Source organism: Delphinapterus leucas, chromosome 19 (genome assembly GCF_059928025.1).
Source record: "Delphinapterus leucas isolate spDelLeu-1000000601 "Yukka" chromosome 19, BTC_Dleu_Yukka2, whole genome shotgun sequence".
NCBI lineage: Eukaryota > Metazoa > Chordata > Mammalia > Artiodactyla > Monodontidae > Delphinapterus > Delphinapterus leucas.
In genome coordinates this window covers 37,323,168-37,330,856 of record NC_143147.1, presented here as the reverse complement: position 1 = coordinate 37,330,856, position 7,689 = coordinate 37,323,168, and positions in this window count along the sequence as shown.

Here is a 7,689-nt window from a genome sequence, read left to right as displayed (position 1 = left end):
GTCCACTTTTTAATAACTGAATTGCCAGAACCAGTGCAAACATTAAAATCAAACCACATTTTTCAGTTTAAAATATACTAGTCTGGGCCTAAAGATTATAAATTTTATAAATGATGTATCTTCATCCCAGAGAAGACTTTTGGTTTAGTTTATATAATATGCCGTAGGACTGAGGTTACACGCTTTTTTGTTACCAAGCAGACACACATATTGCAAACGTAACAACTCTGTATTTGTTAGATTTCATTCTCCCTCTTCTACAGTGTGGGAAACAGAGTCAGAGCTGCTCTGACTGCTTCATGCTTAGGTAGCTGAGACAGGAACCCAGGTCTCTCCAGCTCTGAAGCCTCCTATTCACTTTACACCACAGCAAAAACAAGTGAATCGAAAAATTTGAACTGAAAATTCATCAGGCATGCACATGGAAAAGAAAACAAATAGTCACGCAGTTTAGAGCCTAAAAAAACCCTCAGGGAAACCTCCATCGAGTCTAATTTTGAAGATTGAGTGTCTTGAAGCGTTATTATTCCCAAGAATTCTGTCCTCTAGTCCACCAGGGTAACCTCATCTCTCTCTAGAGCATCAGCCCTCACTTCTGTGCTATCACCTTCCTTATCAGTATCTCCAGCCTAAAACTTTTCTGAAGGCCAGACCTCTCTAATCAACTTCCCAGATGCCCCCCTTCCCCACCTCCGGAACATTTTACTCACCCTGTCCCAAACTGAGTGCATTATCTTTCTTTATTCCCCCACCAAACCCATTTATCTGAAGCGTCCTATCCTGGTTAATGGCATGGCCATAGCCATCTATATCCTTGATTTCTCTCACCCCCCACATCCAACCAGTCAGCCAGAACTGTCACCTCCACTTTAGGCCCAGCCCCCTGATCTGGTTTCTCACCCCCTTCCCACTGCAGGGCCCTAAAAAGCCCTAGTTAGCTGTCTTCAGACTACTGTAGCCACCTCATTTGTACCCCTGCCCTGGTCACAGCTATCAGACAGGCTCATCCTCCACACTTACCAGCATTATCTTCCTGAAAGAATCTGAGCATGTCTCTTCCCTGCTTCAAAACTGCCGTTGACTATGAGTCTATATGACTCAAGCCAGTCTCTTTCTCGTGGCCTCTTCACATGCTAACTTCTCCTGAACCTCTTCCCTGCTGAACCCCACAGACCAGTCCCACGACAACACCTTGCCCTCATGGTGCTTTTGTAACCGTGCTTTCGTACCTGCTGTTCCTCGGCCTGGAATGCCTTTACCCCAGCCCTTTCCCTGCCCTGAAACATTTGCTGGGTCCAAACCTCCACCGATGCCAGCCAGGCCCAGGCCTCTTTGACGCTGCAGCACTGACGCTCCTTCGTGGCCCCCGTCATGTTGCACTGGGATGCATTTGCTTGTCTGCTCCCTCTGTGGCTGGGGATTGCCCTCTCTCATGGCAGGAGCTGAGTCTCATCCACCTCTGTCCCCAGCAGAGCTCTGGGCTCACAGTAGGAGTGGAAAGAGGGCTTGGGAATGAAAGAAGAAAGGGAGAGGTGGGCTGGAGGATGGTGTCACGGAAGAGAGAGACTGAAAATAAAGTGTTTTTAGGGTGGACTTGATTTTCACCCTGTTGATCTGGTCCATGCAAGTCAAGGTGGCTCTCACTGACTGGCTGAAGCCTGACTTTCAGTTCCTTGGCCTCACCGGCTTCCCTGACCAAGGGCCAGCTAGAACATTTGTAGCAACCACAGCAGAGTTGATGAGAAATTGGCGTGGAAACATTAGACAGTGTGTCCTAAATAAGGAAAAATCCAAGCTTGTTTACTGAAGAGTCCAGAGGACCAACTATCCATCATTTAAAAGTCTGAAAAACGATTTTGCATACCCTGCATCCCTCTGGTCCTCTTCTCTGAACATAATAATAAACTGAAATAGCACTCAGTTCTGCAACCCTTGAACCTCGGTGCAGACTGCACTCAGAAAGCAACAACTTTAACATAATTCTACATATTATTTTGTATATTTTTAATCTCAGAAAACTAAAAATTACATAGAGTTCACTCATCCTAATGCATGTTCATGTATTTCCTGCCATTCTTCTTTCCCCCCATTTATGGGATTTGGTTTTTGTTTTATACAGTTGTAAGTATGCCGCATTTGCAATTAGTACACTGCTTTTTCCCACTTATTACATTATAAACACTTTAAAAAATTATTATATAGTTTTTTTAATTTTTTTTATTTTTGGCTGCATTGGGTCTTCATTGCTGCACACAGGCTTTCTCTAGCTGCGGCGAGTGGGGGCTACTGTTCGTTGCGGTGCACAGGCTTCGCATTGGGGTAGCTTCTTTTGTTGCGGAGCACGGGCTCTAGGCTCACGGACTTCAGTAGTTGTGGCATGCAGGCTCAGAGTTGTGGCGCACAGGGTTAGTTGCTCCACAGCCTGTGGAATCTTCCTGGATCAGGGATCGAACCCGTGTCCCCTGCATTGGCAGGTGGATTCTTAACCACTGCACCACCAGGGAAGTCCCTATTATATAGTTTTCATAGCCAGAATTTTTAATGGTTCCATCATCTTTCCAGACCAGACATGCAGCCAGTTTTGCTTAGTCATTCACCTAATTTGGGGTTTTTAGATTCAGATGTTTCATTATTGTAAGCAGTGCTGCATGAACAACTTTGCATAAAGCTTTGTCCATGTTTGTGACTGGGTCTTTAAGGTAATAATAAGAAACAATTTTGAAGTTAATAATAAGAAACAATTGAGTGCTTCCTATGTTTGGGGGACTGGTACTGTGCTAGTTACATGGATTATCGCACTCTTTACAGAAAACCTTAAGTGTAGATAATTTTATTATCTCCGTTTTACAGATTAGGAGACAAGCACAGATGAATGAATTTCCTTGTCCAGGGTAAGTGCTAGTGCCTGATTGAACCCAGGAAGCCCGGAGCCTTAGTGTTTTCATTCCCAGGAGTGTAACCCCGGGTCAAAGTTTTACTAATGGGTTTACCCAAAGGAAGACCCTTTAAACATAAAACTCATTCCAAACCTCCAGATTTTTACTTGGCATCTTCAGGTTATGTCTGCTCTTCTCATGTGCCAATTAAATGGAGAGTGGAAGGAAGAAAATCTCCAAATGAAACTGACCTCGAGGAAGCCGATTCACCTCCCTCCTTGGGGAGCAAAATAAAGTGGCCCAAGAGGACACAAGGAATGTCTTTAGTTTAACAAGGTTAGAATGACTGCATTCATGTCTTTCTGCTGCTTTTGCTAGTTGGAACAGACAGTGCCAACCTGTTCGTATAGGTTGCTGTCCAAGAGTGTGGGCCCAGTTAACTAGAGCCCTTTGGGTTGACTAAGTGGAGGAAGCATCCTCTCTGTGCACAGAAGTAGAACTACCCAGCCTTCCTTGCCCATCCTTTGTCCACATAGCGCTCAGCGTCTGTTTCAAGAAATACTGAATATCGAAAGAACATTTGTTACAGAGGGCACAAAATCATTAGAAAGCCAGGGGTGACCACATGCCTCCGTTTAGCTTTGGCCACACTTCCATATATTTTTAAGAGCTAAAAACTGAGCAAGACTTTTTAAGGGTGCCACTAACTGTTCCTTCAGGTTGCTTCTGCATGTAAATCTCTGCAGGGGGGCTACAATCATTTTAAAAGCTCAGCCATATGGGAAGGAAGCTAACATTTGTCTTCCTCCTGCCACTAACAGTTCTGTGCATCTTCCTACATCCCAGTGATGGGTGATTTTTTTCAAGAAACAGCACCACTGTGCAATGTAGCCATTTGCAAAGGGAGTTTATTCCCTTCAGGGGCCTGTTCAACACCACAGCACATTCTCATTCTCCTACACAGCTCACTGTCCCTCAGACTAAGTCAAAACACTGGCTAGGCTTCAGGGGGGCTTGGGAAACATGCTTTCAGCCTTACCTTATCTCCTGGGAGAGGTCACAGGTTCCCTTGCTGTTCTGAGCCAGGCCAAACTTAGTACACCCAAACAAATGTGTCAGCCACCGAAAGGGTCAGGAAACTTTATCCATCAAAAAGATTTGGTTCTCTTAAAATCACGAGTGTTTTTTGATCTCATCTGCGAGCTGTGTGTTGAGTCGGCGTGGAATCAGCCAGCCTGGGACAGATTGGCTGGTGAACTTAGGCAAGTCCCTCGTGACCTTGGAGCCTCCGTTCCTACCTGCAGAAGGGGTCCAGCACGTCCCTCGTGGTGCAGCCCTAGGATGAAATGATACCCCCAAAGTGTCTAGTTCATGCATTCTGGCATGCGACTGGCACTAGACAAATGTTAGCTTCCTTCCCATATGGCTGAGCTTTTAAAATGATTGTAGCCCCCCTGCAGAGATTTACATGCAGAAGCAACCTGAAGGAACACTTAGTGGCACCCTTAAAAAGTCTTGCTCAGTTTTTAGCTCTTAAAAATATATGGAAGTGTGGCCAAAGCTAAACGGAGGCATGTGGTCACCCCTGGCTTTCTAATGATTTTGTGCCCTCTGTAACAAATGTTCTTTCGATATTCAATATTTCTTGAAACAGACGCTGAGCGCTATGTGGACAAAGGATGGGCAAGGAAGGCTGGGTAGTTCTACTTCTGTGCACAGAGAGGATGCTTCCTCCACTTAGTCAACCCAAAGGCCTCTAGTTAACTGGGCCCACACTCTTGGACAGCAATTTGGTCCCTGTCTGTTGTTACCTGAGTGTGCCACTTGGTAGGCTCACCTACCAGGTGCACCTTTGTTGGCTTGTTAAAGAATTACTTCTAACTACAGTGCTACAATGTCTCCTCCATCTTGTTTCTTTCCCAGTGAAGTTGCACGTTCATTCATCAAATGTTTAATGGGTGTCAAGTCTATGCTAGGGACTGATCCATCACTGGGGATGCTATAAAAAGACAAAACCCCTGCCTGTCACTCAGGCCAGATGATCCCCTGGCTCCACTCCCTCATCTGGTTCCAAGGCCTTGGTGAGGTTTTGCTGACCTGTTTTTGGCACTTTCCAGATGAATGTAGCCAGTGAACACGACAGTGTGAACAGGCAAGTAGAAAGTGATGCTGGTTTAACTAGCTTTTCAACAGGGGTGCCTTGCTTGCTTCAATAGGTTTGCATCTGCTGGGCCAGGTTCGAATTCCCTGTCTGAAAATCAGTTCTTACTTTGGAAGAGCACTGAAAGCAGCTTATGCTTTAGAGGAACCCTGTGTGAACTCTGCCCTCCGATGTGTGATCCCTGAGAGGGAGCGAGCCACCCTGCACCCCAGAAGCTCATAAGTTCAAGTGTGTCAGGGTGCCTTTGAAGCAGGCTTTCCCCAGCCTCCCAGGCAATGGGTGAGGAATGAGAAACATCTGACCAGGGAGATGTTTCTCTTGGTGTTGACAGAGCCTGGGCTGCCTGTAGCCCCCCATTGTTCATGCCAGTCCTGGGGTGTATCGGACATGTGTCAGTGGCTGGGGAGACAGTACCAAATAAGGTAAGTCTGTGCGTCTGTGCCCTCCAGGCTCCCACATTCTCCTAGGGAGGTCAAGGGAACAAACTAGCAATTATAATGCAACCTAATCACAGTGTTTATATTGGCTGCTATTCCTGGAGTAGTGATTAACTCTACCCAGGGGAGTCCCAAGTCCTCCCTATAGGGGCAATTTCAGCTGAGACTTGAAGGGTGTGTGAAGAATTACTAGGGAGACGAGAAGTGAAGGGGCAGTGGGTAGAGACAGGGTGGGGGAAGACAACATTCCAGGCATAGGAACAGCAAGTGCAGGGGCGCCTGGCAGCTGAAAGCAGGGCAAGTTTCAGGAACAGCATGGGGTGCACTTGGGAAACGCCGCATAGGGTGTCTGGAGGGACGATGATGATAACATAGTAGTAACAGCTTATATGGATTGAGTGCCAGCTAAGGGCCTGTTATACATGATCTCTCTGGAGAGGGGAGAGAGAGAGAGAGAGGGAGACTGACTCATCTGTTCTTTTGGAGAGCGAGGAAGATGATCCCATACGCACGTGGATTTTTCTGCCGCAAACTCTGAATCCTAGACGGGTTTCTTTTTTCCCGTATTTCTGGGCTTCCTTTTCCTTTTTTCAACCTCTCCTAAGCACATAACACCATAGAATTCTTATGGGAGGCAAATATTCCGTGGTTCATCTGAGCTAACTCCTGGGTTACTGTATAAAATTTGAAATAACGCATGGTTTAGTACATTATGAGTTGGTTGGATGGGTCTTCCAACACTGGGGACTGTTATCCTTTGCTGTTGACATAGATAATCAAGATTTCAGCCTATTATGGAGACCATCATCCAGGCATCCAATTCATTCAGCGAAGAATGAGCCCCTCCTACGTGCCACATGCTGTTCCAGGTGCTGGGGATACAACAGTGAACAAAACAGACACGAGTTCCTGTCTCGTGGGACTGACATTCTCCTGGGGGGGAAACAGACTATAAATAAGATGTGTAAGTAAAACACTCAGCGTGTTAGATGGTGATAAGTGCTATGGAGCAAAATGAATAGGAAAGAGGCAGGGGGAGTGCGAGGGCAGGGGTGGACTTGCGCTCACAGACGGGCCTGAGAAGGCTTCTCTGGGAAGGGGAGATTGAGTAAAGACCTGCGGGGGCCATGATTCCTGCTGGGAAAGGCATTCCTGGGAAGGCCTGAGGATGGAGTGTGCCAGGCACAGAAGGAGGCCTGTGAGGAGCATTTTGAGCAAGGGAAGAGCAGCTCTGGAGATGAGGTCAGAGAGGCTGATAAAGACCATCTCCTTTGACCAGACTTGAGTCAGCCTCCTGAGTCCTCTTTCTGAATAGTCCCTGACCTTGGGCTCTGTCCTTGGCTCATTTAGTACAGTTTTAGCAAGAATCCTGCTGGGTCAGTTCAGTAGAAAATCCCCCACCCTTGATAGCTAATGAAATTCCTCATCCCTCAACCATTTATATCTTAGTAATTTTCCATCCTCTGGCCACCCCCTCTCCCCCGCCGGCCCAGGTCTTTGGGCTATAACTCCGCACTTGTCCTTGTATTGAGTTGAGTTTCCTTACTCCAAAACCCCACTGCAGTAGCCCCTGAATGATGTCTGACTTCCCATCTTTAACAAGTGTCATGGATAATTTTTTCTTTAATAGGGGAACGGAATGACAGATACATAGGGCCTTGGAAGCCACTGTAAGGTCCCTGGGTGCATGTGTGGGGTTGTTATTAGTGATGGGATTCCTTGTGGGATCATCCACATCTCAGGGTTAGAGAGATCCCAACGCTGGGCTCTGCATAATGAATTGAGTTCTGGCTCCTAAATATCAGAAAGGACATGGGCAAATCCCTGAGTTTTGGTTTGTTTATCTTTAAAATGGAGATTTTAGTAATAAGACCAACCTCAGAGGATAGTGAAACACGTGACATTATTCATTTTAAAACAAGCACCAATCTTAGAGATAAAAAGTGGTCCTGTGTATTCCTTCCCAAGCAGCCTTGAACTATCTAATTGTTTGGGAGGGAGATTTGCAGCTAAGTCATGGAGGGAGCTGACATTCCTCCCCTACAAGTACCCCCACCTCCACCCCTCCCTGGCTTATCTTTGCTCCTGAAAAAGAAAGCTGCTTTGTGCAGGGTCTCCACCGCTCTTCTGCCCATTGATTTAACTTGTCCACGTGGAGGTCTCAGTGGTAGAAATCTACTCTGTATCTGGCCCAAGCCTATCTTTATTCTCTACC